This window comes from Gossypium hirsutum, chromosome D05 (assembly GCF_007990345.1).
Source record: "Gossypium hirsutum isolate 1008001.06 chromosome D05, Gossypium_hirsutum_v2.1, whole genome shotgun sequence".
In the NCBI taxonomy this organism is placed as follows: domain Eukaryota; kingdom Viridiplantae; phylum Streptophyta; class Magnoliopsida; order Malvales; family Malvaceae; genus Gossypium; species Gossypium hirsutum.
This window is the reverse complement of record NC_053441.1, coordinates 22,939,773-22,961,064: the sequence shown is the minus strand read 5'-3', so window position 1 is coordinate 22,961,064 and position 21,292 is coordinate 22,939,773. Positions and strand designations below refer to the sequence as shown.

Here is a 21,292-nt window from a genome sequence, read left to right as displayed (position 1 = left end):
TCCCAAACCGGGGGCTACGTAGAGTACCAAAGGTCGACCGCAGGCCAATATAATTTGGATATAAAGTTAGAGTACCACTTAAAAATAAAATTTTCATCCCGGAATGAGTCGCTTACATTGAAGTACTTTTGGGGCTGATGTGGCTGAGCTGCTTTAAAGCATGGTTCAAAATATACAATTCTCGTAAATCTGCAACTTATCCATTTTCGTAATTATTAAAGTTCGTATTATTAATGTAAAAAACCTTGATGTTACATATACATTAAAAAGGAAAGGAAAAAGAAAAAGTTGATGAAAATAAAAAGAAGTGCATGCGCAATGTCTTCTCAAATCTTTTCAACCTGTCAGGCTACTTGCAGCCTTTTTCATCTTTGACCACCTCCTGTTTTTTTTTTGAATAGCTCTACTCTACACTACAACAGTCGGAGAAAAAAACACTCAAGCTCACCTTCTCCTTGTTCTCCGGTAACCTCCGCCTGCTCCGCCGGCAGTTCCCTTCAGTCACCTCTGCAGAGCCGCCATTTTGACCTTGGAGTCGTCCCGACATCTAACACAAGGACCGTGTTTGTGGTGGTGGATTGAAGAGGTGAATGCTAGTGTTTTGTTTTAGGAGGAGAGTCGCACAAATCCTCTCAAGTCTTGCTCGAATTGTTTTGTTTTTGTTATTGGAAAATGTGCGGCTAAAGGTGTTTGGATGTGAAGCTTAGGAGGGCAAGAGGAGAGGAGAGTAGAAAAGAGAAAGGAAGAGGTGGTAGAAGCAGATGATGAACGGAGCTCAAGAGAGCAATCGTAGAGGGAGGTGGCATTCTGGTTATTTCCTCACATGGAATGGCAGATCTTGTTAGCTACGGCAATGCCCAACGCGAAATCCACCAGGTCTCTAAGAATTCTTTTTCCAACTTCATTTATTTATTCTCAATTATTTTCTTAACTTTGTTTCACTTTCAATTGTGTCCCCGGTTTTTTCCGATCTGAGGGTAAGAAATGTTGAGTGATTTTGTTGACATTTTAGAATTTTTGGTTACTTTATGGTATGGTAAGATGAGCATTTGGTTTAATTTTTCCACATTTTAGTAGATTTCTACATTTTAGTTGCTTCTGGAAAGCTGGAAAAAAATGTGACCCTTTGTGCCTAATTTAGTATAATCTCAAGAGTTGTGTTCAAGAATATTGAAGTTTATCTTATTTCCGAATTATGCTAAGTTTTAGGGGGGAAATGGTTGACAATTTCGGTTAATGAAATAGGAAGTTGCTTGCTTTTCTAGGCTGCGAATTACACTTTGACTTGAAGACGTATCATCTGATTGTAAGATCCAAAAATAAGGTGATATTACAAACATTGGACATATACATAATGCATGTGTATTAGTCGGGAGCAAAGTGAGCCACCCTTAAGTGGTGCTGTGGATGATCGGCAATTGAAGATTTATGATTTAAGTGAGAGTGTGAGGTTTGGTTACTATAACTTACTTATGCTATCATTGTCCTTGTTCTCTTTCTTGATGGTTATGTTGTTGACATTTGAATAATTTTCTGTACATATCCTGATATCGATATCCTTTTAACATACAGCTACTTTTACCTAATGTAGGGATTAATAGCTTTGAAGAAGGGTGCTCAGCTTCTGAAATATGGCCGCAAAGGAAGGCCAAAGTTTTGTCCTTTTAGAATTTCTAATGTAAGTTCCTTTCCTATCTTTTAAAGCCTTTCTGTTATGTTCCTCTGATTTGTGAAATTTACTCTTTTATGCTTCGTTAGACGGTGTTAAGTTGAAATGTGCTCCAATATTCAAGGACATATTAAGAAAATGCATTAAAGTACCAGAGGTCTAACCTGTTGGACCTCCAGTTCCCGTCAACCAGTTGGACAAACTAGTTTAATAATTTGTTTTTTAATGTTTAAACACTGATTTAATGTTAAAACAAATATTAATATAGTGAATAGTTAACAAATAATTGCATTTGGCTTAATAGCATGGTCTTCAATATAAAACCAAAAAGTTAAAGCTTCAAATCATAATAATTACAAATAAAGTTTCGGAAAGAAATATAAAATTGATTTTTATACTTCAATCCAGCTTTTACTGGTTCACCTGTCACCTGGTTCTTTTTAGCCGCTGTACTAGACAAGTCATTGTTTCCTGGTTCAACTTGATGTTTGAGTCTGGTTTTTATTCCATGATGTTGCCTGGAAATAACAACTATTTAGACTCAGAGATTTACAATGGTTAATTATGATTCTACAGTCTTGCCTTCTTTATCTTGGTTTGATATAATTCTATGTTAGACGTCAATTATTAGTTTTAGAAAGATGTTAGCTTTAGAAATATTCTTTAATTAAAAGTATCTTTATAGTATTAGGGTTTAAGAGTCTTTCTTTATTTAGAGTAGCTTAGCTTATAAGTCTATTATTCAAATAAGTAAACTTATGTAACCTCTATTTGAGGGGTTGGTTGGTAGCAATAAAAATAAGTCGGAATTTGTTTCAATATATTTGTTCGTCATAGGTCATTCGAGAGGAAGTAGAAATCAGGGAAAGAGCCCTGTTAACACAGACGGTTTGGCTGTGGATTGTCCAATGACAAGATCAATCAGTCAGAACATAACATTCTAGGACTGTTTTGAATTAACAAGTGATGCTGTTTTACTTGTTTCTTGGCTTTGCACTTATTTTATTTCTAAATCCTACAACACCAAAGAATTCTATGTTTGTTTAATATCAGCATCTAATAACTGTTTTCATTTGTCAAAATTGCAGGATGAAACATCTTTAATCTGGATTACGAGCAACGGTGAAAGAAGTTTGAAGTTGGCTGCAATCTCTAAAATTATTCCTGGACAAAGAACTGTGAGATCCTTATGGTTCTATTGTTACATATACAGAATAGTATACTCTATTCTTTTGCTATTTTGTCACAAAATTTAGTTTTCTTCCTACTATGCTTGCATAAATTTCTTCTGAATTATACTACATTTTCCTCTTTAATGCTCTATTAGGCTGTTTTCCAGCGGTATCTCCGTCCTGAGAAGGATTATTTATCCTTTTCTCTTATTTACAACAACGGGAAAAGGTCACTTGATCTGGTTAGTGATGGAACTTGGACTTTCTCTTTGGAGATAAACAATAAGCTATTGTTGATACTTGTATTGATCTGGTTATTTATCCCCTTGCATCTTTTGTTATTAATGTCTTCTTGGCTCCTAGATCTGCAAGGACAAAGTTGAGGCGGAGGTTTGGATTGCAGGCCTCAAAGCATTAATATCTTCTGGTCAGGGTGGGCGTTCCAAAATTGATGGTTGGAGTGATGGAGGCCTCTATCTTGGTGTAATTCCATCTTCATTTGTCTCCTTTTCACTATTTTTTTGGTGGTTTTTCTGCTTCAAGAAGTGCCATGCATAATTATTCCAGTTTGTACAATTTTGAAATGTGAAAATATTTTGCCAGAGGAGTTATTGATTATTCATGATTCAGTTCCAAAACTATCTTCTAAGCTCTTCTACATTAGACGCTTGTATGTATATACAATTACTTGGTTTTTTGACAAATCTAGGTAGTTTAGTTAACTTTGTTTTGTATTTAAGGCTTCATTGTTTTATTCTTTTAACTATGAACAATCTTTGTTTTGTATTTAAGGCTTCATTGTTTTATTCTTTTAACTATGAACAATCTTTCATTTATAAGCATAAAATTTCACACTTTTTGCTATATAATCGACTGTTTTACTGTTGTAGCTACAGTTATAGATTGTATTTGACATAAATGCTCATCACTGATTGATTTCAGGATGGCAGAGACCTGACATCAAATAGTGCAAGTGACAGTTCTGTTAGCACTACTCGAGATATTAGTTCTGATATTTCTGTCAGATTTAACCCGAACACTTCTTCAATGAGTTTACGACCTGAGAATTCTTTTCATCCTGAAAGGACACATATAGCATCTGACAGCACAAATATGCAAATAAAAGGGTCTGGATCAGATTTTCTTCGTGTAAGTGTTTCTAGTGCACCAAGTACTTCAAGTCATGGTTCTGCACCAGATGATTATGATGCTTTAGGAGATGTGTATATATGGGGTGACGTTATCTGTGATAGTGTTGTGAATGCTGTGGCTGATAAGGATGCCAATTATTGGAGCTCAAGAGATGATGTGCTTCTTCCCAGGCCTTTAGAGTCTAATGTAGTTTTAGATGTACATCATGTAGCTTGTGGGGTCAAGCATGCTGCCCTAGTGACAAGGCAGGGTGAAATTTTTACCTGGGGTGAAGAATCTGGAGGTCGACTCGGCCATGGTGTTGGGAAGGATGTCATTCAACCTCATCTTGTTGAGTCACTGGCTGTTACTAGTGTTGGTTTTGTTGCATGTGGAGAATTTCATACTTGTGCTGTTACAATGGCTGGAGAACTTTATACATGGGGAGATGGGACTCACAATGCTGGGCTTCTTGGTCATGGTACTGATGTCAGCCATTGGATACCGAAGAGAATTTCTGGTCCTCTTGAGGGACTTCAAGTTGCTACAGTAACTTGTGGTCCGTGGCATACGGCCTTGATAACGTCAACAGGACAGCTGTTTACTTTTGGGGATGGAACATTTGGTGTCTTGGGCCATGGGGACAGAGAAAATGTTCCATATCCAAGAGAAGTAGAGTCTCTTTCGGGATTGAGAACAATTGCTGTGGCATGTGGAGTGTGGCATACTGCTGCCATTGTTGAGGTTATTGTCACCCAGTCTACTGTTAGTGTTTCATCAGGAAAATTGTTCACATGGGGGATGGGGACAAAAGTCGTCTTGGACATGGAGACAAGGAACCCCGGTTTAATCCCGCATGCGTTCAAGCACTAATTGATTACAATTTCCACAAAGTTGCTTGTGGGCATAGCTTAACAGTTGGTTTGACTACAGCAGGGAATATTTTTACAATGGGGAGTGCTGTGTATGGTCAACTTGGTAATCCTTTTGCTGATGGAAAGATACCATGTCTTGTAGAAGACAAGCTTTCAGGGGAATTTGTTGAAGAAATTGCCTGTGGTGCATATCACGTAGCAGCTCTAACATCCAGGAATGAAGTCTATACATGGGGGAAAGGAGCTAATGGTAGGTTGGGCCATGGAGATGTTGAAGATCGAAAAATTCCAACTCTGGTTGAGGGTTTGAAGGATAGACATGTGAAGTACATTGCTTGTGGTTCTAATTATACTTCCGCTATATGTCTCCATAAATGGGTTTCTGGTGCTGAGGAATCTCAATGCTCGGCTTGTAGACAGGCTTTTGGGTTCACCAGAAAAAGGCATAATTGCTATAACTGTGGGCTTGTGCACTGCCATTCCTGCAGTTCAAGGAAAGCACTAAGAGCAGCTTTGGCTCCTAATCCTGGGAAACCTTACCGTGTTTGTGATTCCTGTTTTGCTAAAATGAACAAGGTTTTAGAAGCTGGTAATAGTAGGAGGAAATCTGTACCTCGCCTTTCTGGTGAGAACAAGGACAGGTTGGATAAGGCTGAAATAAGATTATCTAAATCTGCATCTCCTTCGAATATAGACTTAATTAAGCAGTTAGATATCAAAGCAGCCAAACAAGGGAAAAAGGCTGAAACATTTTCCTTGGTTCGTTCTACTCAAGCACCTTCGTTGTTACAATTGAAAGACGTTTTATCTACTGCCGTAGATTTACGATGGACAGTCCCTAAACCAATTCGTACTCCATCGGGAGTGAGTTCCAGATCTGTTTCACCTTTCTCAAGGAAATCTAGCCCTCCACGTTCAGCTACCCCCATTCCAACATCTGGACTTTCTTTCTCAAAAAATGTCATAGATAGTTTGAAAAAGACAAATGAACTTTTGAACCAAGAAATGCTTACGTTGCGTGGACAGGTAAGAATGCTGTTGCTGGTGCTTTCAGTATGTATCTCTATTTGAGACTATTCTGATATTTGGAAAGGGGGATGAGCCTTCTGGTGACTGAGTCAATGTAATTTTGATGATTATGAGATCTATTCTAGGTTGAGACCCTGAGAAAGAGATGTGAGCTCCAAGAATCAGAGCTTCAAAAATCAACTAAGAAAGCTCAGGAAGCTATGGCACTGGCTGCAGAGGAGTCTGCAAAATCTGAAGCTGCTAAGGAAGTTATAAAGTCGCTAACAGGACAGGTTATTTTCAGCTTTGTTTTGTTATCTCTATTGTTTATTTGAACTCTCCTCCTTTGAAATCTGTTTTCATTTACTTGCAAAGTGATGCAAGCAACCGCTCATGATATGCTTAGTGGTTTAGTTAACATTCTGAGCTATTGAAGATGATTGGAGGACTCCTTTCATTATCTTATATGTTAAAAGTACTTTTTATTTAGTGATTACATAATCCTTTGCATTCTTAACTGTGAGACTTGGTGTCACTTCGAACCCTAGCTTTTTCTTTGCTTTGTCAGTTTGCATCTTGTAATGCTCAAATGGATTTATTTCTATTTTACTTCCCAGCTCAAGGATATGGCTGAGAGGTTGCCACCTGTAGTTTATGACACTGAGAACACAAAACCAGCATACTTGCCAATTGGCTTGGAGCGGAATGGCGTACACTATCCAGATGCAAATGGGTTAGGACATTTGAGATCTGATTCAATTGGTGGCTATTTCCTTGCTTCCCCAACCGCACTTGATTCTGCCACTATCAATGGCACTCAGAGCCCTGCCCAATTACTTAGGGAAACGACTGGAGCCAATGGTAGAGATGGCCATTCAGATACTCAACTGCTGAAAGGTACTGCAGGTTTGCAGTCTGGTGACAGCGGTGTGTCAGAGGCTGTTGATGAAAGAGAATCTGGGCCTTTCAGAGATGGCGAAAATGGCAACAAATCTAGAAATTCTGCATTGGTTGGGAATGGCTATCAATCGGAGGCTGAGTGGATTGAGCAGTATGAGCCTGGAGTTTACATAACTCTTGTAGCACTGCAGGATGGAACTAGGGATCTTAAACGTGTGCGCTTCAGGTAAATTTTCTATTTTCTTTTATATCTTAGCATTTATGCTTTCATCTAAATGCAACAATAACATAAAGGGGAAGGGAAAAAGAAAGATGAACTAGAAAACCACTGGTGGTTCATTTGACACTAGAAATTGTGTAGGTTTTTATTGCAGGTTTTTCATTGTCTCATTAGCGTTTTGTGATTCATAGTAAACATTATTTGGGGAAACCTTTAAAGGAAAGACAGCAAAGAAGAAAGAGGAATGTGTGACTTTTGGATCCACGTAGTGGGTGGATGCAAGCAATAGTTTGCATAACTAATTGATCTTGTGAATCTTAGATGTCAGCATATGTTCTTATATACAGCCGGAGAAGATTTGGGGAGCACCAAGCGGAATCTTGGTGGTCAGAAAACCGTGAAAAGGTGTACGAGAGGTACAATGTGCGCGGATCAGACAAAACATCAGTTTCTGGACAAACAGGTCGCAGGTCAGAGGGAGGTCCGTCACCCACTTCACAAGTGTAACAACAAAAGGGAGGGAAGTTTAGTATCGACCCATTTTGTTCCTGTGGTAAAGCTATGGAGCAAGAAAGGAAGCTGTAAGTGTTATTTTCTTTTCTGTCTCTCTCTTGTAATGTTTGCTCTTTACATATTCTTGTTTTAGGACAAATATTTTCTTTTGATGACCCCTCCTTTTCTCTTCTTTTTTGTTATCCCTCTATGATTCAGTTACTTCCATTTGAGTTGTGGGTATTTTTACCTTTGTATTGTAATGTATGTATATAAAATCATCAATTGCTAGATAGTAAATAATCTTGTCAAGAAAGTTTTAGTTCCTTGCCTTTTTTTTCTTACTGCACACCCTGGAGCGGCACCAGTAAACCGGAGGCATCTATGCACGTTACAGTTTGACTTCCCTATATATATGGTTCAAAGCACCTCTGTACTCTGCACCATAGTTGTCGGTACTACACACCACTAAATTGGTACCAAATAGTTTAAGTTTCATTTCAATCAATCAAAATTTCAGTGGTTTTGGTGCTTTTTGATCCGTTTTAACAAGTACCTGTTTGTCTTGGTATGTACCGGCTTGTATAATGAGGGTATGTTGATATTTTAAACTAATCTTGAATATATATATATATATATTGTTCTTGGTCATACTTATTTTTTTATAATTGAATTTAAAATAAAAATAGTCGTTAAATTGAAGTTATTAAGCTTAATTAGTAATTTTAGATTTTATATCACATCTTTATAGGTATATTTATAGGTATATTTGGATGTATATATTATTAATAGGCTAGAAACTATTAAACTGTAGATATGTACATAAAAATATTGATAAATCTGAGATGATAAATGGAATAATTAGAAAGCGTTGAATGTGCGTCAAATAATGAAATAATGACATGGAGAAAAGAATTATTGAAATAATAATATATGAAAAGATGCTTATATCGAATTACTTTAAAGCGTGACAACAATCTACTGCGTTATGTTATTGAATTTCCTTATATCTTTCATATTGGCGAAGTACAAATAAAAACAATAAAAAAACCATTAGCAGGAAAAAGAAAAGAAAAACTAATTATTTTGAACCCTAACATAAAAAATCTTCAATCCAGATTTAGAGTTTTGTAAAGGGTTGTATCAATGGAGGACCAGCCATTTGAACACCACCGTCACTAGTGTTCGTCTTAGGTCAATTGAATTATGTTTGGACGATTATAAAAAGCGGGAGACGGTGGGAAAATGAGAAAAAGAAAAAGAAAAGGGCGTAATTAGAAAGGCACATTTCATAACTTAAATTGAAAAAGAGAAAGGAACTGCATTAAGAGTTGAATTAGCAGCATGATAAATTGATTCAAAGTTAGGTATTTGACTAAACGCTTGTACATAGGTGCAATATTTTTGGTATTTGTCAGTCGAGTAATAGCAAATAACATGGTCATAATTGCATAAGCATTTATTATTTCGAGTGCATGACCATTACCTGATACATATATTATTATGGATGAACATTGAATTTAGTTATGCAGAGATACTAGTATTCTTTTTTTCCTGTACAAGGTTTTGGGTTTGATTGTTGAAGGAAATTTACAACCGCAATGCGGAGAGCTGGTAGGGAGATAGAGGAAAGTTTCGAAGGAGTCTCCAAAGATTAGAAGTAGGAAGAGAGGAGTTGCCTCTTCCAAATTGGTTGCGAGTTCGTGTGAATAGTTATTTTTCTAAGATGGGATTAACTATGTCTCTGCGTGCATGTTGGGATGTAGTGATTCCCTAAGCAAGCGAGCCTTATGTCCGAGTGGGGACCATATATAACTATAACATCTGTATTTGTGGTCAAGTATTCAGTTTTGGTGGATTTATCTCCTATTGTGTAATTTGTGATTTGTAATTTGCCACTTTCTTGTTTCTTTACTTTCAAAATGTACAATTTCAGTCTTTAATCTTATCCAAATAATTTCACATGCCTTATTTTTTCCTAAATGACACATTTTCGGGTTTTCTTTATATAATTGGGCAATTTCTTTGCACATTTAAAAAAAAAATTGTATAATATCTGTCCATCAAACATACCACATGTTTTAAAAAACAAATTGCATCGAATTAAACGGGACATATTTCAGAAAATAGAATGACTACAAATATCAAAGAGAAACTTAATTAGCCAAAAATACATGTATATAGAAACCTTCCATAAAATGTTAACTGCATTTTCAGTAAGAAATATGAATAGGGGCATTAAAAGTTAAGAAAAATGCAAATAAGTGAATGATGTCACCAATCCATCATTCACACATTGGGTTAGGTTTTGTAATTCTGAAATGGAAGAAAACATCGTGAACCAATTGTCTGAAAATAATATCCAACAAAAATGATGCACAATTTTCTTTGCTCATCAAAAATCAAGAAACCGAACACCATCCATGGTCCACGATTGTCAGAGTATGATTCATTATATCAGGTTCTTTTTAATATAAAATAAAAGATAATTTTATTCAAGTAAAATCCTTCTTAATTTTAATGCCTATAGAAGAAGCGTATTGTTTATATCCAAACCCCTCCACAATCCTCTCAATAACTATATTATAATATAAATAATATACATCCGAATAATTAATAATTACAATCATAATTAACCATTATAAAAGCACAATCAAATTGATATTAAAATATATCCAAACTTAAATTAGAATAAAATTTAAATTGAAAGTTCACTCATGATTTACACAAAGTGAGACTCAAACCATAGAGGAGTTGAATCTAAATTTTAAACTTTTGATAGAGCTAAAATATAATTTTATCACTATGTTAACATAAAATTCCACTACTTTTTAAGGGATAAAACCATAAACTTCATAATTTTGAAAAAGGATAAAATTTAAGGGACCAAAATATAATTTTATCATTGGATTAATTTAAAACTTTACTATTTTTAAAGAGAATAATTTCCCATTTTGGGTGGGAAAATTTTGTCGATGCCTCAATCTAACTATTAAGCTAAACAATTCATTAACTATTAAATGACTATATATATATATATATGTAAGAGTAAATGAAGGAGGTACACCTATTGATCACAAAATTTCGATAGCCTTTGATTGATTGATGTTAAGTCAAGCGAGTGACCGACAATGAAATAGCAGCTTAAAATTGTTGCTGAAATTTTGGTGTCCGTGAAATGATTACACAACTTTGTATTGGGTTATAAAATTTTGTCTAACCAAACCCTCTTGAATTTTCCCATTTCTGATTATCCAAACTATACTCCAGTAACCACCTTTGACCTTCCCATGGCTGCCGCCCACTTCTTTTGCCTCTTCTTACCCTCTTTTTGGTTGAATTTCAGTGCCCCTTCCATCAACAATGCTTTTAAGTGTTTATATAATTATCATAATTTTCAATATGTGACGTATTATGGTTTATTAATAATCTATATAATTTGTATTTAATAAGTGTTGAATACAAATTTAAATTTTAAAGACATATTATTAGGAGAAATAATTACATATCTTAAATATAAACCGTAAAATAGACATGACAAATACCAATATATATATACTATTAATACATTCAATATAAACGATAGAAAAATAAACAATTTTGCAGAATTTTCAAACGCTATTATATGTCTCATTTTGTATACATAAACCATTAAATAACAATTAAAACTAATAAGTTTAAAACACTTAATTTTAAAGAAAAAATAACCTATTTCTTTTAAAGTTTATTAAGTACTATTAAAATACAAACACAAATAATGTATTCTTTACATCTATTTTACGGTCTATATTCGGGATTCGTGGTTGTTTTTCATAATAATATTGTCTTTAAGGTTCATACCCACAATCTCCCTTAAAAATACAATGTATAATTGATATAATTATATTGTATTAATTGATTTGAAAAAAAAGAGCAAATTTTTATTTTTTGATAGATTTTTAAAAAAAAATTATCCCTACTTTTATCAACATGGTAATAAATTATACTTGTCCAAATACAAATTTAAAATAGAATATTTAAAATTGGGATCCATAATTATCATTTAATTAAATTTAATCAAATAAAATATAAATGAATATTTAATTAGTTTTAAATAATAAATAATTTTTTTTATCATCTGAACATTTTAAATGGAAAAAGCAACATATTGACTAATTCTCCATTGCGTACTTTACCCGAAAATACTTAGAGCAACTTGTCGACGAAAAGACACTATATTCATAAGTTAGTTTATGGTCTATGATATTAATATATTTTAAGTTTGTTTAAATTTAACTCGGTTAGAAATATAGGTCTAAAATTTTATCAGATCTCATCTATTTTTACAAGTGACTAACCCAATCCCATTTTAAACACATTTTCTTAGATAACTAATTAAAAAAAAAGGAAGAAGTTGTAACAGCATTTGATTTCATATATAATACTGATTCATACCCAATAGAAACCTTTTACTTTTATTTGATTAATATTGAAAAACAAAAGAAAAGTTGTAAAAGGAAGATGATCTCACCAAAAGGAACAAAAAGCCAAAGAACTTGAGAAACAAACAAAGAATTAAAGAGAGAAAAATCTTTCAAAGGCCAGTAGGTGTACAAGTAATAGGATATAATGGACAAGTCCAGTACGTTATGGGAAAAAAAAGTTGATTTATATTTTTATAAATATTAATACTGTGAATAGCTTTGATGATCTCACCTTATTTAAAAATTAATTTTACTCGGATTTTTAAATAAAAAAAAAGAAATAATGCAGTAAATGTAAAGAAAAGAACATTTATAATGCGAATGAAAATTTAGAGTCTAAAAACAACATTTGAAAGTGACCCACATCGATAAAAATTTAAATACTACAAGTAACATTTGAAAGATGAAACACATTTGTTAATGCATGGTACAAAAATAAAATACTAAATATTTAAAAAATGATATACATGACTATATTTTAAAATCTTATTGAGAGGGAATATAAAGAATAAAATGAAGGATGTCACCAACATGTCATGCATACGTAAGTTATAGGCATTTGCACGTATGTATCCAAAATGTAAGTTTTGGTTGAAGTGGATCCGCCTCAACTTCCCTCTGACCTTGCCTTGTTTCTTTTCAATCTTTTGGGTACAAAGAGTGCTCTGTTTGAATATAATAGAAATGGATTCCACATAACTCATATTTTAATCCAATATGATTAAACTCTGCAACTTTCAATCCCAAAGGATGCAAAGCTTGTATTTCTTCAATTTGCATGTAAATTTGTTTTGAACAGGCAAACAAAAAGTGCTGATACAAATAAGAACCAGGGATATGTCAAAAATCAATATTCCACCAAAAATATAAGACAAGAAAAGTACTCATCTTCATCTTCATCTTCATCTCCTTTGCTGTGTGAAACTTGGAATTTAGCAAAAATGGGGGGAAACCAATATTCATGTTGGACTCTCTCTCTCTCTCTCTCTATATATATATATATATCTCTTTTGTTTGTTGATGTTGAGATTCATGGGAACGTTGCTGAACTTTGTAAGCCTATGTCATTGTGGTTCTTCGACGGAGCAGAAGGTGGGATTGGGATTGATCTAGGCAAGGCACCGAAGAAGCTTCGTGGTGGATTCTGAGGAGACGAATTTGGGTTCATCTTCAACCTATGGGAATAATGCCTTGATGGTGAAGCATGAGCTGCTTCACCCACCAAAAAGATGAACAGAAACCACCACAAAAACAGAGCCACAAGCTTTCTGCAGCTTCCCATCGAATTAGTTGTAAGAAGGGAAATCCAAAACAGAGTGTGACAGCGAGTTGTTAAGGTGAATGGTTGAGTGAGGGAGAATGAGGGATTCCACTACTGTTCATTGTGTGGCACAAGCTACAAAAGATTATATAATATAGACGCCCCTCCATAGATAATATATATATATATATTAAATAAATGGAAGAGGTTTGGTATATTGGTGACTGTTTGGGGGTGGCTTGTGTGAGAAGAATATGATATGAATTACAATGTTGTAAATGCAGCAGAAACATGTTACAAGTTAATGCTGTGGGGTGCTCAGCCTTCACCTGTTCATGACTAATACTGATAAGGATTGTTTTTTATTATTATTATTTAGTTTTGAAATGAAAAAAAATTGTAATTATGTCACAATATATTACAAGAGTACTTGAAGATTCAACCTCTTACTAAGGAAAAAAAATAAGTGATACCAAAATATTATGTAATGGAAGATAAAAATCCTATAAAGGTTCTTACATTAAAAGTCAGATAAAAATGAGTAGATTAGTGCCTCTGTATTATATCAAAGAGTAAATTAGTATTTTTATTAAAAAAATTTTCATTTATATTATTAAAAATTAGTCTTTATATGTCAACGCGAGGTACACGTAGAACGTCATGTGTAACTGTTTGGTCGGTCAATTCTATCAATTTTTAATTTTAGAAATAGATGAAAATTTTAATTGAAAATAATCCAAATGGAAGGATATACTATTTAGAGAAAAGGAATGAATTGTATGGTTTGGTTAAGTGAATAAATTGGAGCATGAGCAAATTTAGGGTGTATTTGTATCCATCACACTTCTATTATGCAAAGCTAAAATTATTATGTAAAACCCTACGAAAGTTCCTGTATTTTGTGCTTTTGATAAATTTATTTATTTTATTATAAATTTATTATTTTTAGGGCTTTTTTTAAATATGTAGTTTCAATTTAAGATATTTCTTCATTAATTCTATCAAATAATTCATTTTTTAAATTTGACATTTTTTTCATTGTATAAATTTTTGCATACATAAAAAAAGACATAAAAGGAGAAAAAAAGCATTTGTCCATTTACATTAAAAATGCCAAGATGTATATATGCCACATTACCACGTATTTAAAACAATAAGCCATGACGGAATTAATAAAAAAAAAGTTGATCTTAGGATAAAAAATATACATAGAAATATTGAAAAAATAAAAATATCAAATTATAGTAGAACGATTAAATTCAAAAAATTCTAGGAACTTTTTATAAAAAAGCACATAGTATAGGGACTTTTTATAAAATATGACCAAGCTAATATTTTCTTTAGTTCTAAGACAAACTAAAATTTAAAGATGAGAAGAATCTTATAAAACGGTATGCCATTTACATCCCTTTTTTGAAATGTGTATTTTTAGTCATAAGATTAACTTTTTATGTTATTTCGTGATTTATTTTTACATATATAAGATGACATGACATATGCTCTTTGCCATTTTTTATATGATTTGTCATTCTTTAACCCATTTAAAAAAATAGAAAAAATAATTTCAAATTTATCATATTTGGCCATAATGTGATTTAATTATTCCACATATAGACCTTCTTCCTCGAATTAATCCTATCTCTTTTTATAAATTTGAAATTTTCTAATTAAGTTTACTTGCGTCTCTTTGGTCTATTTTTGTAGCACGTTCTTTTGTTTGTTCTTGTATCATGTGTTTTTTTTTCTTTTTTGAGTTTCTTATCAAGTGTTGCACTTTTCGAGCTTAGCTGGTGTTGAGGGGGAACTGATTCTCTTATTGGAAGAAATATTTGAAGTATTATTCTCTAAGCAGCTGACTTGAACCTTGAACAGTTGGGTATTATTCTTAAAGCGTCTATGCTTGGTTTTAGCCTCGAGGTTTTGTCTCCTGATCCTGAGGAAAGCCTAAAGGGATTCACAGAGGTTATCGGAAGTGCCTAGGGTAGACACTAAGGAAATGTTTTATCATTTTGGCCTTAATGGGGTTCAAGCTCATGCCCTTAAAGGGACTTAAAAGATAAAAACACTAACAACCCCCCAAGTGAGATAATACCTTCCGTTAAGTGTTCAAGACTCAACTCTCTTCAACAAGTGGGTTTTCAATTGTGGCTGTTGGAGAGTATGGTGGATCTATCCTTTTGGGTCATCAGTAGATGTGATGGAGCTTGCTTCGGCATATTTACATATTAATGATAGTGAGGAGGAGGCGTGATAGATTAATCTGAATTCTATAGAGTCAGATCTGACATTGCTTAGTTGGTTGTTTTCTCACTACTGGCATGATTAGTTTCCAATCTATACACACTACTTTGACAAACTTGTGGCACCTTTTAGAAGGGATCTCAATAACTAAAGTAGGAGAAAATAGATTTTTTTTACTGTTTTAGTAATAAAAATAAAATAATCAAACTATAATTATATATTTTTATAAAAGTAGTTTTATTCAAATATTTTTATTAATAAATTAATTAATTATTTTTGTAATGGCCAAATTTAAAGTTATCGAAATAGTGGTTTCGTAACCACAAATCTGATTTAAAGATAAATTTATTTTAATATTTTTGCATGAATATTGATATGATAGGAAAATCATATGAAAATATTGATAGAAAAATTTTACCGATTTAGTGGTTAGTTAGAAAAAGAAATTATTGAAAAAATTGGGTAAAAATAAGGTATCGAGACTTTGATCTCATAAAACCGAGTCAAAAATAATTTTATAAATAATTATGAAATATTAGTAATATGGTATAAAAATTTCGTTAAAAAATTTTAATGTTTGGATAGTCAATTACGTAAAAAGGACTAAATTGAAAAGGTGTAAAAGTTACTAGAAGGATTAAATAGCTCAATTGTTAAATGAGGAGGGACATAAATTGCAAATAACCCCAAAATGAGATATTTTGAGCGGCAATAGCTGAGAAAAATCAGGAGAATTGAAGAATTAAGGGTAAAATTGGAATATTGCAAAAATTTGCTTTAAAAGTTAGGACTAAAGTGGAATATCTAGAATTCTCTTCATATTTTCTGCACTCTCATCAGCCAAAAATGTCCTAAGGGTTTCTTCAAGCTGGTTTTTCATAATTTTTGCACCAAATCCGGAAAATTCAAATACGAAGCTAGATCGAGGAAAAGAAAAAGTTCAGGATTAGTAGATTTTTATTTACGAACAAGTATCGAGTGTTAAGAGCTCGAAGGTCGGATTTGGTCGGAGACGCATCACACTATCAACCTCAAGATCTCGGTACATAAAGAAACTTATTTTGGAAATCAATGGCATGTATAAGCTAGTAAAGTAGATGTTAATGTGGAATAAATGTATGGTTAGCCATTGGTATGGCTAACAAATTTTGGTTTTGGCATGTGATGAGATTATCTTATGAATACAATAAATCTATCTTGAAAATATGTTGAAATGGATTGGTTGTGTTGGCTTGGTCTCGGTTTAAAATTTGCAGGGAGGATTAGATATTTATAAAGGGGTTATATTGAATTTAAAAAAAAATCAGTAAAATCTGGTAATACCTCGTATCCTATTCCGGCAACGGATACGGGTAAGGGGTGTTACATTTGTTGGTACCAGAGCTACGGTTTAGCCGGTTCTTGGACCGACGTAGCAAATATGAGATTAGCTATACATGCCATTTAAATTATCATTGATAGTGTGATATCTCCTGACCATTTGAAATGTGATTTTCTTATAGTAAATGTCTGCCGACCGAGCTCAACCTGAGGAAGCCGAAAGTCATGCTTCGGCTTCAGAACAAAGAGAAGCTGAAGCTACTAGTAGTAGAAGGTCCGAGACAAGGGACCAAAGTGAAGAGGCTAAAATGGCCTTCTATCAAATGATGAATGAATGGTTTGCTCAGTATATAAGAACTAACCTTGTAGTGCAGTAAGCTCAAGCTCCTCCTCCCCCTCCTCCACCGGTTCCCGAGATTTCGCAGGGTACAGGTACTGAATCTATCAGAAAAGGGAAAACTTCGATTGATAAAATAAAAAAATATGGGGCAGAAGAATTCAGAGCTGCAGTTGATGATAATCCCGAACGGGCTGAGTTTTGGTTAGAGAATACTATTCGGGTTTTGGAGGAATTATCTTGCTCACCAGAAGAGTGTCTGAAATGCGCCGTCTCACTGCTAAAAGACACAGCTTATCATTGGTGGAATACTAAAGCTTCGGTGGTTCCGAAAGAAGAGATTACCTGGGAGTTCTTTCAGAACGAATTTAAAAAGAAATATATCAGTCAGAGGTTCCTCGATAAGAAGAGAAAAGAATTTCTTGAGCTGAAACAGGGTAACAGATCAGTATCTGAGTATGAAAGAGAATTTGTCCGATTGAGTAAATATGTTCGGGAATGGGTACAATCAGAAGCTGAAATGTGCAAACGATTTGAAGAAGGGTTGAATGAAGAAATTAAGCTACTGATCGGAATTCTTGAAATCCGAGAGTTTGATACTATTGCAGAGCGAGCTTATAAAGCAGAAGAACTGAGCAAAGAAAAAAAACAAGCTGAAAGAGAAGCTCGGGTTTTCAGTAAAAGATCGATGGAAAAATCTCAGTTTTCTGCTTCAAAGAAATTGAAGAAATACCAGGATCGTTCTACTTCAGCCACTTGGTATTCGGGTAGAGAGCGAGGTTTTCAACGTACTAATCCAAGACCTTCCGCTCCATCAGTGACCAGTGTTGGCAGTGTTGGTACCCCTAAGCCGATATGTCAGTACTGTAATAAAACTCATTTTGGTGAATGCTGATTAAAGAGCGGGGCTTGTTACCGATGTGGTTCTTTCGATCATTTCCTTAGAGATTGTCTAGAAAGAGGTAAAAAAGAAGTTGAACAGACATCGAAGTTGAGTAATCCAGTTTCGAGGGGTAGACCATCTCGACCATCTGGTAATGTCAGTGGTAGCCGAAGAGCTACGAAAGATACTGCAGACAGGCCTGAGGCACGAGCACCTGCTAGGACATATGCCATCCGTGCTAGAGAAGAGGCCTCAGCACCCGATGTTATTACTGGTACATTTTCTTTACTTGATACTGATATTACTGCATTGATTAATCCTGGTTCTACGCATTCATATATATATGTGTTAAACTTGCATTTGTTAAAAATTTATCTGTTGAACATACTGAATTTGTGGTTAAAGTCTCAAATCCCCTAGGCCAGTTTGTGATGGTGGATAAAGTTTGTAAAAATTGTCCACTGATGGTAAGAGGTTATTGTTTCTCGGCTGACTTGATGTTACTCCCTTTTGATGAGTTCGATGTGATATTGGGTATGGATTGGCTAACTCAGCATGATGCAGTAGTAAACTGTAGACAGAAATATATTGTATTGAAGTGTCAGAATGGAGAATTACTTCGGGTTAAGTCTGATCAGACAGAGGAATTATCTAATGTGATTTCAGTGATGACAGCTCAGAGGTGTATTAGAAAAGGGTGTGATGCTTATTTGGCATATGTGTTAGACACTAAGGTATCTAAGTCAAAGATCCAGGCAGTGCCAGTTGTATGTGAATTTTCTGATGTGTTTCCAGAGGAATTACCGGGGTTGCCACCAGAAAGAGAAGTGGAATTTTCTATAGATTTGATTCCGGGAACTGCTCCAATCTCCATATCTCCGTATCATATGGCTTCTACAGAATTAAAGGAGTTAAAGACACAGTTGCAAGAACTTGTTGACAGGGGTTTTGTTCGACCGAGTTATTCACCTTGGGGTGCTCCGGTCCTATTTGTGAAAAAGAAAGACGAGTCCTTAAGATTGTGTGTTGATTACCGACAGCTCAACAAAATCACTATAAAGAATAAGTACCCATTGCCTCGGATTGATGATCTGTTTGACCAGTTGAAGGGTGCCACTGTATTTTCAAAGATTGATCTCTGATCGGGCTACTATCAGTTACGGGTAAAGGAGTCAGATGTACCGAAGACAGCTTTCAGAACCAGGTATGGGCACTATGAGTTTCTTGTTATGCCGTTTGGGCTGACTAATCCACCTGCAGTATTTATGGACTTGATGAATCGGATATTCAGACCGTACTTAGACAGGTTCGTGGTAGTTTTTATTGATGATATCTTGGTCTATTCCCGAGATGAAAATGAACATGCAGAACATTTGATAATTGTGTTACAAATTCTGCGAGAAAAGCAGCTATATGCTAAATTCAGTAAATGTGAATTTTGGCTTCGAGAAGTGGGTTTTCTCGGACATAATGTATCTGCAGAAGGACTCAGGGTAGATCCGAGTAAAATCTCAGCTATTATTAACTGGAGTCCACCGAAAAATGTATCTGAAGTTAGAAGTTTCTTGGGTTTAGCTGGTTATTATCGAAGATTTGTACAGGGGTTTTCTATGATAGCTTCTTCGATGACCCGTTTATTACAAAAAGATGTTAAATTCGAGTGGACTGATGAATGCCAGCAGAGTTTCGACCGATTGAAAGATTTGTTGACGAAAGCACCAGTGTTGGTACAACCTGAATCAGGTAAAGAATTTATTATCTATAGTGATGCATCATTAAATGGTTTAGGTTGTGTTTTGATGCAAGAAGGTAAAGTTATAGCCTATGCTTCGAGACAACTTAAGCCACATGAAAGAAATTACCCGGTACATAATCTTGAATTAGCTGCTATTGTATTTGCATTAAAAATATGGCGACATTACTTGTATGGTGAAAAATGTCATATTTATACTGATCATAAAAGTCTAAAATATTTGATGACACAGAAAGATTTGAATTTGAGACAGCGTAGGTGGCTTGAATTGATAAAAGACTATGATTTGGTTATTAATTACCATCCGGGTAAGGCTAATATTGTAGCTGATGCTCTGAGTCGAAAATCTCTGTTTGCTTTGTGAGCTATGAATGCCTAATTGTCTTTGGTTGATGACGGTTCAGTCGTAGCTGAGTTGAGAGTTAAACCGACATTTCTACAACAAATATATGAAGCTCAGAAAAATGATGAGAAGCTACAGGCTAAACGGGTACAATGTGAGTTAGGTAATGATTCAGAATTTCAGATTGGGATTAATGGTTGTTTATTATTCAGAGGTAGAGTATGTGTACCGAAAAATTCAGAGCTTGTACAGAAGATTTTACACGAGGCACACAGTGGCATTATGTCCGTACATCCGGGAGGTAATAAAATGTATAATGATTTGAAGAAGATGTACTGGTGGCCAGGTATGAAACGCGATATTTCTGAGTTTGTATCAAGATGTCTGATATGTCAACAGGTCAAAGCTGAACATCAGGTACCTTCAGGGTTACTTCAGCCAATCACTATACCGGAATAGAAGTGGGAAAGAATTATTATGGATTTTGTGTCCGGATTACAATTGTCTCCGAAGAAGAAAGATGTCATTTGGGTGATCGTTGATCGATTAACAAAATCAGCATATTTTATCCCAGTACGTATGAATTATTCTCTTGATAAATTGGTTGAACTGTATATATCTGAGATTGTCAGGCTACATGGAGTGCCAATCTCTATTATATCAAATAGAGATCCTCGATTTACATCTCATTTCTGGGACAAATTGCAAGAAGCCTTGGGTACTCAGTTGTATTTCAGCACTGCATTTCATCCTCAGACAGATGGCCAATCTGAGCATGTAATTCAGGTATTGGAAGATATGCTCCGATGTTGTATATTAGAGTTTGAACGTAATTGGGAGAGGTATCTACCTTTGATTGAATTTGCTTACAATAACAGTTATCAGTTCAGTATTAAAATGGCTCCGTATGAAGCTTTGTATGGTAGAAAATGTAGAACACCGTTATATTGGACAGAGCTCAGTGAAAAGAAGATACATGGGGTTTATTTGATTCGGGAAACAGAAGAAAAAGTCAAGGTGATTCGAGATAGTCTAAAAGCAGCTTCCGATCGTCAGAAGTCATATGCTGATCTTAAACAAAATGAGATTGAATTTCAGGTGGGTGATAAGGTATTCTTAAAAGTGTTTCATTGGAAGAAAGTTCTCCGGTTCGGTAGAAAGGGTAAATTGAGTCCAAGATTTATCGGGCCATATGAAATCATAGAAAGAATTGGACCGGTTGCT

At 34.5% G+C, this 21,292-nt stretch overlaps 1 pseudogene; it reads left to right on the top strand.

Annotated features, from left to right (window-relative positions):
- Positions 1–298: 298 nt before the first annotated feature.
- On the top strand, positions 299–7,783 carry LOC121217859 (PH, RCC1 and FYVE domains-containing protein 1-like; annotated as a pseudogene).
- The last annotated feature ends 13,509 nt before the right edge of the window (positions 7,784–21,292 follow it).